This window comes from Miniopterus schreibersii, assembly GCF_964146895.1.
Source record: "Miniopterus schreibersii genome assembly, chromosome: 1".
Taxonomy (NCBI): Eukaryota; Metazoa; Chordata; class Mammalia; order Chiroptera; family Miniopteridae; genus Miniopterus; species Miniopterus schreibersii.
This window is the reverse complement of record NC_138101.1, coordinates 43,594,466-43,609,013: the sequence shown is the minus strand read 5'-3', so window position 1 is coordinate 43,609,013 and position 14,548 is coordinate 43,594,466. Positions and strand designations below refer to the sequence as shown.

The 14,548-nt window shown below is 41.9% G+C and overlaps 1 protein-coding gene and 1 pseudogene across 5 annotated transcripts in view; both read right to left on the bottom strand.

Annotated features, from left to right (window-relative positions):
• Window positions 1-14,548, bottom strand: part of SHROOM3 (shroom family member 3) — a 270,211-nt gene that overhangs the window by 253,946 nt on the left and 1,717 nt on the right. The window lies entirely within an intron of this gene.
• Window positions 7,108-8,007, bottom strand: LOC308562338 (small ribosomal subunit protein uS8 pseudogene; annotated as a pseudogene). The gene is made up of 2 exons: window positions 7,991-8,007; window positions 7,108-7,533 (listed from the first exon to the last, which is right to left on the bottom strand). The product of its transcript is annotated as a small ribosomal subunit protein uS8 pseudogene (transcript).

Sequence of the window (14,548 nt, the reverse complement as noted above, 5' to 3'; positions counted from 1 at the left end):
TGCCTGTTCTAAAATGTTATAGAAAGGGGATAATTCAGTATGTACTCTATTGTGTTCTGCCTTCTTTCACTTAGCACAGTGTTTTGGCTGTTTATCCACGCTGTTGCACATGCCAGGGCTTGATTCCTCCTTAGGGTTGAGCAGTACTCTGTTGTGTGGATATGGCACCGTTTCTCTACCTACTTCCTACTGTCAGACACGTGGATTGTTTCTAGTTTGGAGCTATCATGAATACAACTGCTACAAACATTCCTGTACAAGTCTTTTTGTGAACGTGTATTTCCATTTCCCTTGGAGAACCATGCTTTTAATTCCTGTAGCGTTATAACAAGGATTAATATTTACTAGAGAAAATGTTCACTCATTATTTTCATATTTTCTCAAAAAAAATGACCAATTTTTACATTATTCTGCCAAAACATTCCTTGGGAATTTTTGGAATCTGATAGATTAATTTGAGAACTAACATTTTGATAATGTTTAGTCTTCCCATTCCAAAACATGTTATATTTTTCCATTTGGTCAGGTCTTCTTTTATGCCCCTCAATAAACTTTTCTGGTTTTGTCAAGAAGTGCTGCACATTTCTATGTAGGTTTGGTGCATGTGAAAGCTACAGACTAGAATAGGAAAAAAGTGGTGTGCTAGTGAATAGTTCATCGCACAACAGGTATCCGTCACCTCTTTCCATTGTGCGTTAGCAATCAGACTTGTGAACATTCGCTATAGATCCCTTGCAGCTGAGGAAGTTTGGGTCAGTGGGTACTAGAATTGAGGGTGACAAGGAATTCTGTGGACAAAAATAGGCTCTTCTTCCCCCCATCACCACCTTTTCTCCCACATCAAGGGTACCCATTAGGAGTCAGAGTGGACAGCCAAGACAAGTACCACGGGCCAGGGGAGTAACAGGGCATCATCAGTGGTCAAGAGGCTCCTGCACCCAGGTGGCCAATGTCCCCACACGGCTTCACAAAGTGTAAGGTGGCCCCTGTGAAATGCTCACTCTCCCTCACTCTGAAATGCGTCTTTGTCTCCTTTATAATCTAACCAGTTTAACAGCTTATTCACCTTTTAACCCATAAAATGGTGAGACTCCACTGAATTTCCATAATGTCAATGAACGGAATCTCTTAAACTTCAATTGGCAGCACCCCTCCTCTTCTGCAGCACTACTATTTTTTTCTGTTACAATGTTAAGTGCCTTTGTGTCCTCAAACTCCACTAAAGGACGAAATTCTATCTTCAGTAATTTAACAAATCTTTCATATTTTACATCACTTTGCTTTCCCAGGACACCGCATCTTAATTCTCCAAAGACGTGTGATACACAAAATTAAATATAGGGAAGAATTAAACATAGAGACTGAAGATCCTGATGATGAAATTGAAGCTCTGAAAATGAGGAAGGCACGCTTACTTTAGAGAAAACCCCAGAATTTCACTACTTAGGTCTTTTGAATGTGGCATATTCTGTCTCATTCCCTAGGTTGCTTTACAAACAACTTTTTAGAGTGTCTTGAGTCTCTAAATAATTAGGACTCTGCAATGTTTCGTTTTGACTGTCTTGCTCTACTACTTTAAATTACAGTTAATTAAATCAATACTAAATGCTCAGAATGATGAGTGATAATCTACTTTGTGATTCTTATTTCTCTTTTTTTGTTCTAATTTTTATTACAGAATATAAGTGTTCTTTTTCTTTACAATTCGATGTTTTTTAAAATAGTTAAAGAGTTGTGCACCCATCACTGTGACCTACTTTCAGAACATTTCCATCACCTCAGAAAGAAACTTTGGATCCACTAATAGTCAGTCACCCTCCATTCCCAGCCTTAGGCAACGATTCATCTACTTTCTGTCTCTATAAATGTGTCTTTCCTGAACAGCTCCTGTAAATGGAATTACATGCTATGTGGGGGTCTTTGTGTCTGACTTCTTTAAGTGAGCATATTTTTGAGGTTAATCCATTTGTAACATGTGTCAGTACTCAGTTCCCTTTAACTTTATTCCATTAGATGGCTATGCCGTATTTTGTTTGCCCAGTTGACGGGCCCTTGGCTTTTTCCCACTGTGTGGCTATTGTGAAGAATGCGGCTCTGAACATGTATGTCTTTGCATAGACATATGTGTTCTTTCCCTCTGGGCGTATACTTAGAATTACAATTGTTGGGTGATGTGGTAACTCTATGTTTAACATTTTAAGAAACTGCCACCTGTTCTTCAAAAGTGGCTGCACCATTTTACATTCCCACCGGCAGCTATGGAAAGGTTTATCTTTAATCTCCAGGAAATGACAACATAAACAGGACAGCGTAAACAATTTTGACTAAGAAGCACACATCTTTTCCTCTGCTTCAGAGATGGGAAAATGGGAGATGATCTTATTCTGTACTATTTTCTGAACCTATATTCTATGCCACAGGCTCCCTGGAGCTAGAGTGGGCATAAATGTGTTCAGCAATCAATGCCCTAAGGTTAAAATGAACACTGACTTGCCAAGACCTCCCTCATTATGATGAAATGCCCCTCCCTGTGCTCACATACACAAACACAATTTTCAAAATGCTTGTTAATTCCCATTAATACAAAGAACACATATCTTCTTTGCCTTCTCTTTTTAAATGGGGTATATGCTTATTGCTCCACTATTTGGAGCTCAGACTGCTATAAAAGTGCTTCAACCAAAAGAGGGAACATTGCCTTTTACCTTATTATAATCAATTATGAATTAAGAAAAGAGAGGACTAGAAGCTTAGTTTCTCTTGAACTAACAAATTCATATAGCTGACATGCAATTAAATTACATAAAATCTATTCATTATTCTATCCATTCAAGATCAAGTTGAGGTTTAAGGCAGACTAATGGCTGTCACATGAGGCTACTGTTTGTCAGTCTTCCGTGAACTCAAGCAAGAAACAAGGAAATTGGAAAAAGACAACATGGTGAGTGAAAGAATATTCATGCTGTGGGGAAACGGCTCCAAAAGAAAAGGAGCTTCTTGTATTGAATTTGGCAGTGGTACAAGTTATACAAGGAAACCACATTTCAGCGTTGAAAAGTTATTCTATTTTGAAGATGGGATGGGTTGGAAATTATGTTATATTTTATTGCTTGCTTAGGTGCCAAACTTCATACCCGCCATGCTATACTGTCAAATAGTCTGGACTAAAAAACAGTACATTATTTGCTTTTCTTCTCATGCCATATGTAGAGTATGAATTGAGAAAGCAAAGAGACAACATAAATAAAATTCTAGAAAAGAAACTTCTCAGAGAGCCCCAAAAGAATTCGATATCATTTTCCCTATTCTTCCCACAGGGCCACATTTTCCTTAACCACTAACCTAGGGAAGCTCTAGAACAAAACAATCTATGGCCAAAAGAGGGACTAGACCCTCCTCTAGGGGGGGTGGGGGGGCGGGGGGAGTGCCTCTCTTGGTGCTTGACTGAGACAGAAAAAAGAAGTGATGACAAAGAGTGTGACTCACAGACCCACTCACTGGAGAAAAAGAGCAAGGCGAGCTCACCTCTGAAAGGGAGAGCTGCAGAACGTCATCTCTAGGAACGGGTTTCCCCTTGTCTTAGCACCTAAGAAAATGTTAGCTCTAAGCTGCTATGGGATCCCTTCTGCTTGGATTCCAGAGGGGAATGGAAGGACCACACACTCTGCGAAGAGCTACCTTGGACATCAGGCTCTGGCTCTCAATAACTGTTCCCCAAATGGGGGTCACCTTGGGGTGGCTTTCCCCAGGAGGAGACGCAGAGACAAGAATTCAGATGCAAGTAGTTTACCTGGGAAGCAAAGAAAACCGAAAACCGAGAGGGAAGCAGGCAAAGGAGGCAGCGAAGGGGAGACAGTCCGTACAGATGCTTTATCCAGCCGCTCCAAGCGGCCAAGTGCAGCGTGATCCTGCCAGGGCCTCTCCGCCGGCGCTTCGGACCAGGAGCCAGTGGAGACGCGCCTCAGAACTACCCGTCCACGGGGAGGGAGCGCGGGCTGTTCACCCAACTCCGCTCAGTACAGGTTGAGGGTTGCTCCCGGCACCATTAACCAGCCGGCGGAGAGGAGCAAAATAAGGTCCTTGAGGAAGGAAATGCAGATGGTTCAGCTGGAGCTCAAGTCAACGGGCACAGAAGCGAAAGGTGCGGGAATGTGGTGTGGCAGCCACTGCGTCAGCTCCAAGCGGTGCGAAAGGAAACAGAACACACAGGCCTCTTCGGGCGCAGGGACCTTGCTTACTGTTGTTTCCCCACTGCTGTCGTATTTTAGGCTTCAATAGATAATATGTTAACTAAATGTGTTGGTGAGTGCATGAAATAACTTAGCTTTAAATCCTGGCTCCATCATCTAAGGAAAACCTCTTTTCTCACATATAAAAACAAATCTCATTCTAGGAACTAAGGAATAAAAGAACCTACCGGAGTGCCTGACTCACAGCAGGAAGTAACTGAATGTAAATATTGTGTTGTATATCCATTGCCTTCTTTCTGCCACACAGTCCTCCCTTCTCTTATTAAGAGGAAAGGTGGGCCTGGCCGGCGTGGCTCAGCGTTGAGCGTCAGCCTAGGATCCAAGAGATCGAGGTTCAATTCCCGGTCAAGGCACATGCCCGGGTTGCAGGCTTGGTTCCCAGTGTGGGGTGTGCAGGAGGCAGCTGATCGATGACTCATCATTGATATTTCTCTCTCTCTCTCTCCCTCTCCCTTCCTCTGTCTGAAATCAATAAAGACATGTATTTTTTTAAAAAAGAGGAAAGGTGGCTGGAGTACTTTATAGTTCTTGACTTCAGAAATTTGCAATACATCCTGGCCCACTGGAAGGACCCACGCTATGCCAACAGAGTCTTCTGCAAGGTCAAATTCATTGACTTACATATGCAGGGGAAACTGCGATAGTAATTCTTTCAAGGGAGCACCAACAACTTATCTAATTGCAAACACGGAGCCAACAGCACCACTAAGCAACTGTGAACGCGATCCTGAAGAACAAGACGGATTCTTCTAGCCTCCCTGCTGCTACACTTCGGTCAGTGGCTGTTGTCTTTGGCCTGCTACTCCTTAGTAATTACTCGAAAGCGAGAACATGAAAAGCCAAACAAAAAATCAAGGAGTAACAGCGAAGTGTCTGGTACTTTCTGCCTCCTTATTTCCCAAAGTTTACTCACTCTCTTACCCTCTTATTGTTCCATCTCAACACCCAACATGTGTATTTATTTCTGGAACCCGGCCAGATCCTGGGTCTGAATTCCAGCAGCTCATTTCCCAGTTTCCATGAGACAAGGCCTAAAAGATGTGAACTTCTCCGAGGAATACACACAAGATGACGAAAGCTTAAATTATGCACATACGTCTTCCTCCACTAAAAATTTAACTTTTCAAAGGAAAAGAGTAAGGCCATTAGTTCTAGAAGTCTAATCTTTCTCTCTACCTTCTAGCAAATTTGTGGCTCAGGATATAATTGAATACCCAAAGTGCTAGGCACTTTGTCTGACTAATCTGAAGAATGTTTATTCCACTTAAATTGCGGGTATTTTGATTCCAACTTCATGTCGCAGTTATTTTCAAATTTTGAGATCTTTAGAATTCTAGCACCTGTCTGAACCAGCTTTCCAGGAGACAAGAATGGGCGAGGGATGTTACCAAGCAGTACTGGCTTTGAGGGTAACAACGCTGTGTGGATGTCCCAGGATTATGTCAAGTGACTGTACTATTAGGAGAGCCAGAAAGTATACCTTTCAGGGAAGGTGAGTGCTAATGACTCATGGACCAGAGCAGACAGTTGAGTATGGAGATGGTTATCTAAGCAGTAGACAAGCTGGGAGAGCAGAACAGATGCACTGCACTGCGAACTAAGAAAGCTAGAAAGGGACAAACAAAAGGGCACAAAATTTGGTACAGTGGACACTCCTCCATGAAAGAGCATCTGTTGTGTTGCTGATCTTATACCCAGGTCTCTTCACCAAGTTGGGGGCATGGACTTGTGGTACCCCAGAAAATCATGAAATGTGTCTATTTTCACTCCAAGTCCTATAGTGTCTGGGATGTGTATTTGGCTACACTGGACAGCCTTGCCTAAAAATTAAAAGAAAAAAGATAACACAGAAATTACAACCCTAAATCAACAGGAACATAACAAAGAACATTTAAAAACAAGACTTTAGACGAATCTCATAAATCTCTAAGATAAAATGCAGTTCAGGACGGAAAAAGATATAATGACTAGATGCATGAATGGCTAAGGAATGAAAAAATGCAGTTGACGTAAGAGCAACTCAGGCTCCAATGCCCAGGGCTGAGTGTTCTGACACCGGTCTGCCAAGTTAGAAACCTCCTGTGAAGGCAGAAAAGAATTGTTACTTCCATTCTACAGATTGAGACACACAAGTTCTCTTGTGTGGGAAAAGTCATTAGGAGAGAGGGAGAAACAGTGCTTAGATTTAACAGAGAGTCTGCCTCAATTTGTTTCATTGAGAAGGGCCTGGGATGTCAGAGGGTGGGAGATGGATGGACTCCTGGGATGGACCAAGCAGGAGAATGCCAACTCTTTGGATCAAGATGTTCGCTGTTTGGAAGTACATCAAAGGGAGAGATGTGGAAGAATCTGTCTGGGTTAGTTCAGATCCAGAAAGTCTTTTGAGGTTTTGTTTTTTCAAAGATTGATAGAAAGTCTCTCATTATGTGCCTCCAATCACATTGTGGGTTCACTAAAAGGAGACAAATATTTCTTAAATTGTGTTCCCTACATAGCAGGCAGTGCCTTGGGAAAAATATTAGCTTTAAGAGAGAGCAGAGTTCTTACTGATGCTAGGATCCAGTTGGCACTCAACCTAGCATGCTGCTTGAATAAAAGCTATTTCGAACAGCATTGATAGGATCGTAAGCCAGTTTGTGTCTAAAACACCTAACACTTTAAGCAGAGTTTAAAAGGTAACTTCTAAAGGTTCAATTAAAACATGAATTTCCTTTTTTCCAAATCTAATTCAACAGACATTTACCAAGCATTAAATGTGTATAAGACATCATTAAATTGAAAGTTAAGCTCAACCTACTTGCCTTATTTTTTTTGTCCCTTGAGGCATTTTATTGGCATGTATGTATGTATTACATCCCTAGAAAAAGAACGCCAAGATTTTCCCTCCTGTGTGTTTTCATTTTGCTTCTTCATGGTCCATGATGTCCAATGAGCTTGTCAGTACAGTGAAGCCAAATTGACTGGACAGCAGCAGGTTTTTCTGCCACTTTTCTAGATCTTTGAGTTGCACATCAAATCTGGGGCTGATTACTGCACACTTATTTAACCTGCCTCTGAGGTTCGCAACAACTTTCCCAGCTCTGTGGTCATCCATAATTTCAAATTCACCAATGTAACCAGGCCTCCTCATCACAATTAGAAACCAGGTGACGACTTTGGAGCAGGGCCCAATAAGAACCTGGTGTTTGCCTCTCTTTTCAGCATTGATGGTACTCTGAGAGCATCAGCCGGGGCATTCACACGCACTATTATGGCAGCCCAGAAGGATGGAGGAAGAGCTTGCCTGGTTTTTTTAAACAGGTTTTACCAGTATCATGTTTGCACGCTACCCTCAACATCTTTCTCGCAAAGATTTTAAAGAAGATCCCTTATAATATTCATTTATCTTCTCCTTTATTCATGAACACATTTTCATTTTCACCATTGCTATGCATAGTTTTAGCACCGTGGATAATGGGGCAGGGGAGAGAAGAAAGGGAAGAGGAAGGAAAGGTCCTTAGCTTCTAGAAGTTAACAGCCTAGCAGAGGAGCTAGCATTCATACAACACTATAAATGACACAACTAGAAAGTAATTATTCCCTCACTATCTGAGCTCTACTTCACACACACACACACACACACACACACACACACACACACGATTTGCTTGCTAAGGCAGAAACTATCCTGGCAAATAAATGAACTTTATTGGGTCTCAGTTTTGTGAGGTTTTTTTTTTCATTTTAACTTTATCTCTTACCATATTTGACATCTCATAGATTATACCAAAAGTGTCAGGCTAAAATTCTTTTGTAAATCTTTGTCTCCTTTTGAAGATATTAAAATATACAACATTAATCTGGAATGGCCTTGACAGTCTAAGGCTGAGATTCTTTATGGCTCTAAAACCCTATAAGGCACTTAACATTTATTGAGCATTTGTTGTGTGTGAAATGAGAAGTATTTTGCGAGGAGAAGCAGAATATACAGCTTGAGTAAACCTCACTTGGTTTTAAAGGTATTATTATTTCTTGGCAGGATGCCAAATGCAAACAACTACTGTATTAGAAGAGGGTATGAATAAAGGTGCTGGAGCAGTAAGGGGAAGGAGGAACTCATGCAAATGCAGGAAAGAGAGGGATGGAACAAAGAAAGAACCAAGAAATTAGTTTAAGGACAGTTGAGAGATGAGGCAATCCGGGTATGAAGGACAAGGGCTGTTAAAGGAAAGATCGAGAAAGGTAAGGAGAGAATCTCAGAAAGGACTGGGTATTTGAAAGGACAATGATAAGCTGATCTAGCTTGGTACTTAGAGAAGATGACTTGGAGTGAACTGAATCAACCAGCCCAAGGTCTTGGGGAACTGCCTAAAAATCCATTTCACATTGAACTCAAGGACCGGGGCTGAAAAGCTGGTAAAATAGGCCTGTTTTAGAGCAGAAGAAATGGGCCAAGAGATTGTATGGCTGATGCTGCTGTGTTAAAACGGAAGAGCACCAAGGGAGCTAGAAGTTTGTAAAGTGCTGAGCTGGACAGATGAATAAGAAAATTCAGAACTGAGGAAACCTCCGCTGATTATCCTGACAATGTAAGTACATTCCAAATGAGTGATCCCTTAACCCATGACTTGGCTATATTTCCAAGGCTTCTCGAAGGGCAGTAAAGCAGTTCATTTCACCTTAAAGTGGCAGATTGATTGGGATGTTTTGGATGATTCTCTCCAGAGAAGGTATTATGAAGAGGACTCAGGAATTAGATCATATCGCTAAGGCTTGGAGAACCCAATGGAAGAATCCTTTTTAAAGTCTGAGTAGTGTCAGCCAACAGGAAGCCATGTCTTTGAGGGTACCTCTGACTTCACATAGCAGACACACTAGCCACACTCCCCATAGATGAAGCAGGGAAAGATGGAGATAGGAGAGGGTTAGTGAGCTGAGCCTTGGTAGACAAGGCTTAGAGGAAGGCTGTGATTTGGATTGACAAATCCTGATGATGCTGTTATAGGTGAAGGCATTTTCGAGAAGGAGAGGTGTGATGTGGAAGATGGAACTAACAGGATTTACACACAAGATGACACAGAAGAGAGTCCAGCCAGAGCAAGATATCTCCCAGGGGGTAGGAATCAGGAATATGTATTCTAAGTGTCAATGACATAAGAGACCAGAGCAAAGGCTTACCCCAAAATCTGAAGTCTAGAACATTTTTTTAAACACACACAAGAGAAAATGTCTACTTTTTCCCTACGAATTACAGCAGGGGCTAAGAATACAGGACTCAGGGTGCAGGTGTGTAGCACCAAGACTCCTATTGCAACCAGTACTTCTGAGATACCTTGCCTTCCAACCCAGTCCTCTGACATATCCCATTTTTTTTGGACAAATGCAATCATTTCAACAACAGAGCCATTCAGAACCACTTCATTTATTAAAAAATTCTTCCAGGGGATCTGTGTTTGACTGTTTCAACGATCTCTCTGCTGGCAACGGTCTTCTGTGGTTGTAGGACAGTCTAATCACCTCTAGGCTAACCGGTTCCAGTCACCAATCCTCCAGAGAGGCCAGTGCATCCAAGACAGGGGAGCATCCACAGAATCTGGGTGAGTTTGCTTAGGATTCCCCCCATGTAACTAAAATAGGCCTGCTTCTTCGGAAAGGCTGAGTTGGCCCACTCAGACTTCTTGGTTGGGGTACAGATTTTAGTCTTCTTACAGAATCCTAGGTCATGGAAGGAAGTGAAGTATGTGTGGAAGTTTTAATCCTTTGAAGTGCACAAAAGGTGCCTCTCCAGGTAAAGATAGCACTAAGGTACTAAAAAATGTTAAGTGGCACTAGCCTGTACTGCTCAGTGGTTAGAGCATCGGCCCATGGACTGAAGGGTCCTGGGTTCGATTCTGGCCAAGGATACATACCTTGGCTGCAGGTTCGATCCCCAGCCCTGGTCGGAGTGTGTGTGGGAGGCAACCAATCAATGTGTCTCTTTCACATCAACGTGTCTCTCTCTCTCCCTTCCAATCTCTCTGAAAAATCAATGGAAAAAATATCTTTAGGTGAGGATTAAAATAAATAAAATAAAATAAAATAAAATGAATAAATAAATTAAATTAAAAATGTTAAGTGGCCCCTCCTTTTTATGGGCCTTGAACTACTAAAAGGGGTTACTTGAGCAGTAGTCATACCTATTTTATGGGACCTTATAGGACTAAGTTTGGTTTTTTTTATTGTTTTCCTCTAAGAAATTTTAAAATATATATAAACAAAGACTAATCCCATATTTTACCCAGATAATAGCTCTAGAATGTAGTTAGAACCAAATATTTGGTAGGCAGTGGTGACTGAATAGCACAGTGTGCTGAGTGCATGGACTCTGGGGAACCAGAGTGCCTGGATTCAGATTTCAACTCTATCACTCCTACTTGTGAGAGCTTCAGAAACCGCTCAAATTCTGTGTCCAGTGTACAAAATTGGCATAAGATTATTATTTAATATTACCTTCCTCATGGAGTTGTGAAAACAAGGGGTTAACATACATAGGTCTCTTGGCATAGAGCTTGGCCCACAGTAAGTCCTCAGCACCTGCCAGCCTTAGTTGTTGTTTCTTGTCAAACTGTTACTTGAGTTATGAACCCTGGGGGCAGGGGCATCCCCGCTGCAGGTGGAACTGCTTTTCTCAGCCACAATGCAGAGTGAGTCATAATGAAATCATGCTGCCAACTTCCTGAACTATTAAATTACTTCAGCTTCCACATACAATCACTTTTTTTTTTAAGTTACCCTTTCTTTTTGAAGTTTGCAGATTACACAGGCTCTTTCCTCACCCCCACCTTTCCTTTCCAAGGACATTAAATCCCAAAGAAAGTGATTTGAAAATTATTTCTTTTATTGCCACCCTTTTGTAGTTCCTTTCCCCCATTCATTCTCCTGCCTCATTTGTACCTACATAAAAATGAGACTTCATTCATTATATTGTTATCCATCCCGGGCAGCTTCTAATTGCTTTATAAAAGTGTATGTGCCTTTCATATGTATGACTCAATGTGTACTGTCCCTTCCCTCCCCTTACAACGGGGGTGACCCTAAGTTTGGGAGAACAGCAAACATTTGGTTAGCAGTGTATGAGCTAATGTGCAGTTTTTCATTGTCCTAGAAAGAAGATCTGGGATATGTATGATCAGCCACTAAATTTCACTTTAGTCTCATTCCTGATACTGTCTTCATTATATGAACTTTCATCAGTATTCAAATACCCTATTGGTTGATAAAATAATGACATCTAATCCCCTCTCCCCCCAAAGACATCCAGGGTCTAATCCCTGGAATCTGTGAATATGTTAGGTTATATGGTAAAGGGGAATTAAAGTTACAGATAGAATTGAGGTTGTCGCTTGGCTGATCATAAACTATATTATCCTGGTGGGCCCAATCTCAAGGGCCCTTAAAATCGAAGTGGGGGGGCATAAGTTAATCAGAATGATAAAGTGTGAGAGGGACTCAACTTGCTAGTGCTGGCTTTAAAGTTGGAGAAAGGGGACCATGAGCCAGAGAATGTGAACAGCCTCTAGAAGCAGGAAAGGGCAAGGAAATGGATTCTCCCCTACGGCCTCCAGAAAGGCACACAGCCTTGCTGACACCTTGATCTTAGCCCAGTAAGAGCCTTGTTACACTTTGGGCCTACAGAACTGTATGGTAATAAATTTGCATTGTTTTAAGACACTAAGGTTGTGGTAATTTTTAAAGCAGCCATAGGAAACATACGCGCGCCGTTACTGGAGGTCTGCCTGGTGTCCTCATGTCGCGGACTCCGCCTCCCTGCTGAAACTGCCCACTGCTCTCATTTGTCTTCACTTATAGGAAACTACTGATCACCTGCTCTGTGTCAGGCACTCTGCTAGATCCTGGAAACGCAACATGAGTGAGCCACAGCCCTTTCATTTACTCTGACATTTGTGTACCAGGGCTCTGAGTTACATGTGGTAGAGATGAAAAAAAAAACACATCCCTGCTCCAAAGAGGTTCACAGACGTCTGAGAAAACAAGCAACATAAATAATATGTGTGTGTGTGTGTGTGTGTGTGTGTGTGTGTGTGTGTGTGAGATTCAGTGTAAAACTGCATGCTAGCCCTGGCCAGTTTGGCTCAGTGGTTACAGCACTGGCCCTCAGACGGAAGGGTCCCAGGTTTGATTCTGGCCAAGGGCACGTACCTCAGGTGCAGGTCTGATCCCCAGGCCTGGTCAGAGCGTGTGCAGGAGGCAACCAATCTATGTGTCTCTCTCACATCGATGTTTCTCCCCCTCTCTCTCCTTCTTTCTTTTCCCCCTTCCTCACTCCCTCTCACTCTCTCTAAAAAAAATCTATGGAAAAATTTCCTCAGGTAGGATTAACAACAAAAAAACAAACAGAAAACTACATGATTTAGGAGGATAGCAGAGAGACCACCTATCTTAGCTTGATGAAATCAGGAAAACTTAGAGAGAGGAAGACATGGAGCTTGAATGAATATGAGTTTGCCAGACAGACAGGATGGGGAGAGATGTTCAAGGGCTTTAAAGCAATGGGGCACCTGAAATCTGACTAGTGTATATTAGGAACAGGTTTTTTCATTGTCTTTCATTTTAGTTACTTTTAATTGAGATGGAAATAGCCACATGTGGCTGGTGGCTACCATGTTGGACGAGCAGATGATCCCCTTGGAAGGAAGGAGGTTGCCTTCTTTTCCCCCCTTTTCCACTTCTTACTGCCTGGAAAGCAGATGTTGGGGCAAGTCGCCTGGGACCATGCGGAAGGGGCATCACCCATGGGAGCAGAAGGGCCTTGGGTCCCTGACACCACGCAGCCATCTTTCAGTTTGGCTTATGTTCAGACTGTTGTGTGAGAAAGATATAAATGCCTTTATTGTTTAAGCTATTGTTATTTTGGATCTTCGCACAAAGGCCAAACCTGTATGCTAATACAAATGTCTCCTAGAATAATGAAAAGCAATAATCACAATCTTTGCTAAAACATTTTTTTTAAATTCCTTTCCTCCTGTGTACCAGGCCCAATGCTAACTGCTCTCCATGCATGGTCTCATTTAATCCCCACACATTCTGATAAGGGAACTAATAGTACACCCCCATTCTGCTGATACAATGGAGTCTTAGAGGAGTGGCTCATCAGCCGTAGAATTAGGCCTGACATGAAACTGTATTCTAGTACACATACATAATACCTTATCATTAAAGGCAGGCAAACTGAGTGTACAACTGGAGTTTTTAAACGCAAAGAAGACATTTATGCTTGCGGCAGACATTCTCTGTTGTCTACCCAGCACTCATTCCCTCCTTCTGCTTGAAAACAGAACCCCAATTTTTTCAAACAGTAGGCAGAGATTCCTTGACACCAGGAAGGGTAAGTTCCTACTGCAGAATCCAGGAGAGAAATCCCAGCTGGTCTAAACTAGTCACGGGCATCTCATTCCCCTTGGCCAGTTAGTGGTCTGAGGATAGGCATATGGCACAGTTCTGGTCAATGAGGCGTAAGCAAAAGTCTGATAGGAAGGGTGTCCCTTTCCACACAAAAGTGAAAACCCTGCCCCGAATGAAGATGCAGTGGTGGAGGTGTGGCATCCACCATGCAACTATAAAGATAAAAGCCAACATCATAAGAATGGCAAAGCAGAGAGATAAGAGAGGTCTTTGTTGACATTATTGACCTGCTGCTCCTTGCCCAGGCCGCCTATCTCCACACTTATTATAATATGAGAAAAACAAACCCAATTTATTTAGGCCACTATAAATCAGGATTTCAGTTACTACTAGCTGGAAGGCTTCCTGATATACAGACATACATATCTTTTGTTTCTTAGGAAAGATAAGGAAAAGTCACACAGCTCACAGTGGTGTCCTGCACACCCTTGGCTGGCTGCTAGAAACTGGTTTCCACTGGCTCATCCACAGTAAGAATCATTTCGGTTTCTCCCAAAACACACATTTTGGGGAATATGAAAACTAACCTTAAATAGGTAACAGAGCTCAGGCAAAATGCATATTTATATTTATCCCCTTTTCACCCCCAAACTAAAAAAATTTTCCCCTTCATTACAAATGTTTCTTGAATAATGCGTATGTGTGAAAGCACTTATATTTTTCTGTTTTAGGCTATTAATATACTGAAATTTTAAAAGAAATCTCTGTATTCTCTCTTAATCATTGTAGTCTAAGGAAAACGCAGAAATACTAAGCCTAATGTATAAAATGGATGTATTCAGTGGGTATATCTACCCACACCAGAGATAAAGAATTAAGGCATGTTTCAGGATGACTCAAGTTTAAAAGTTTGTCTA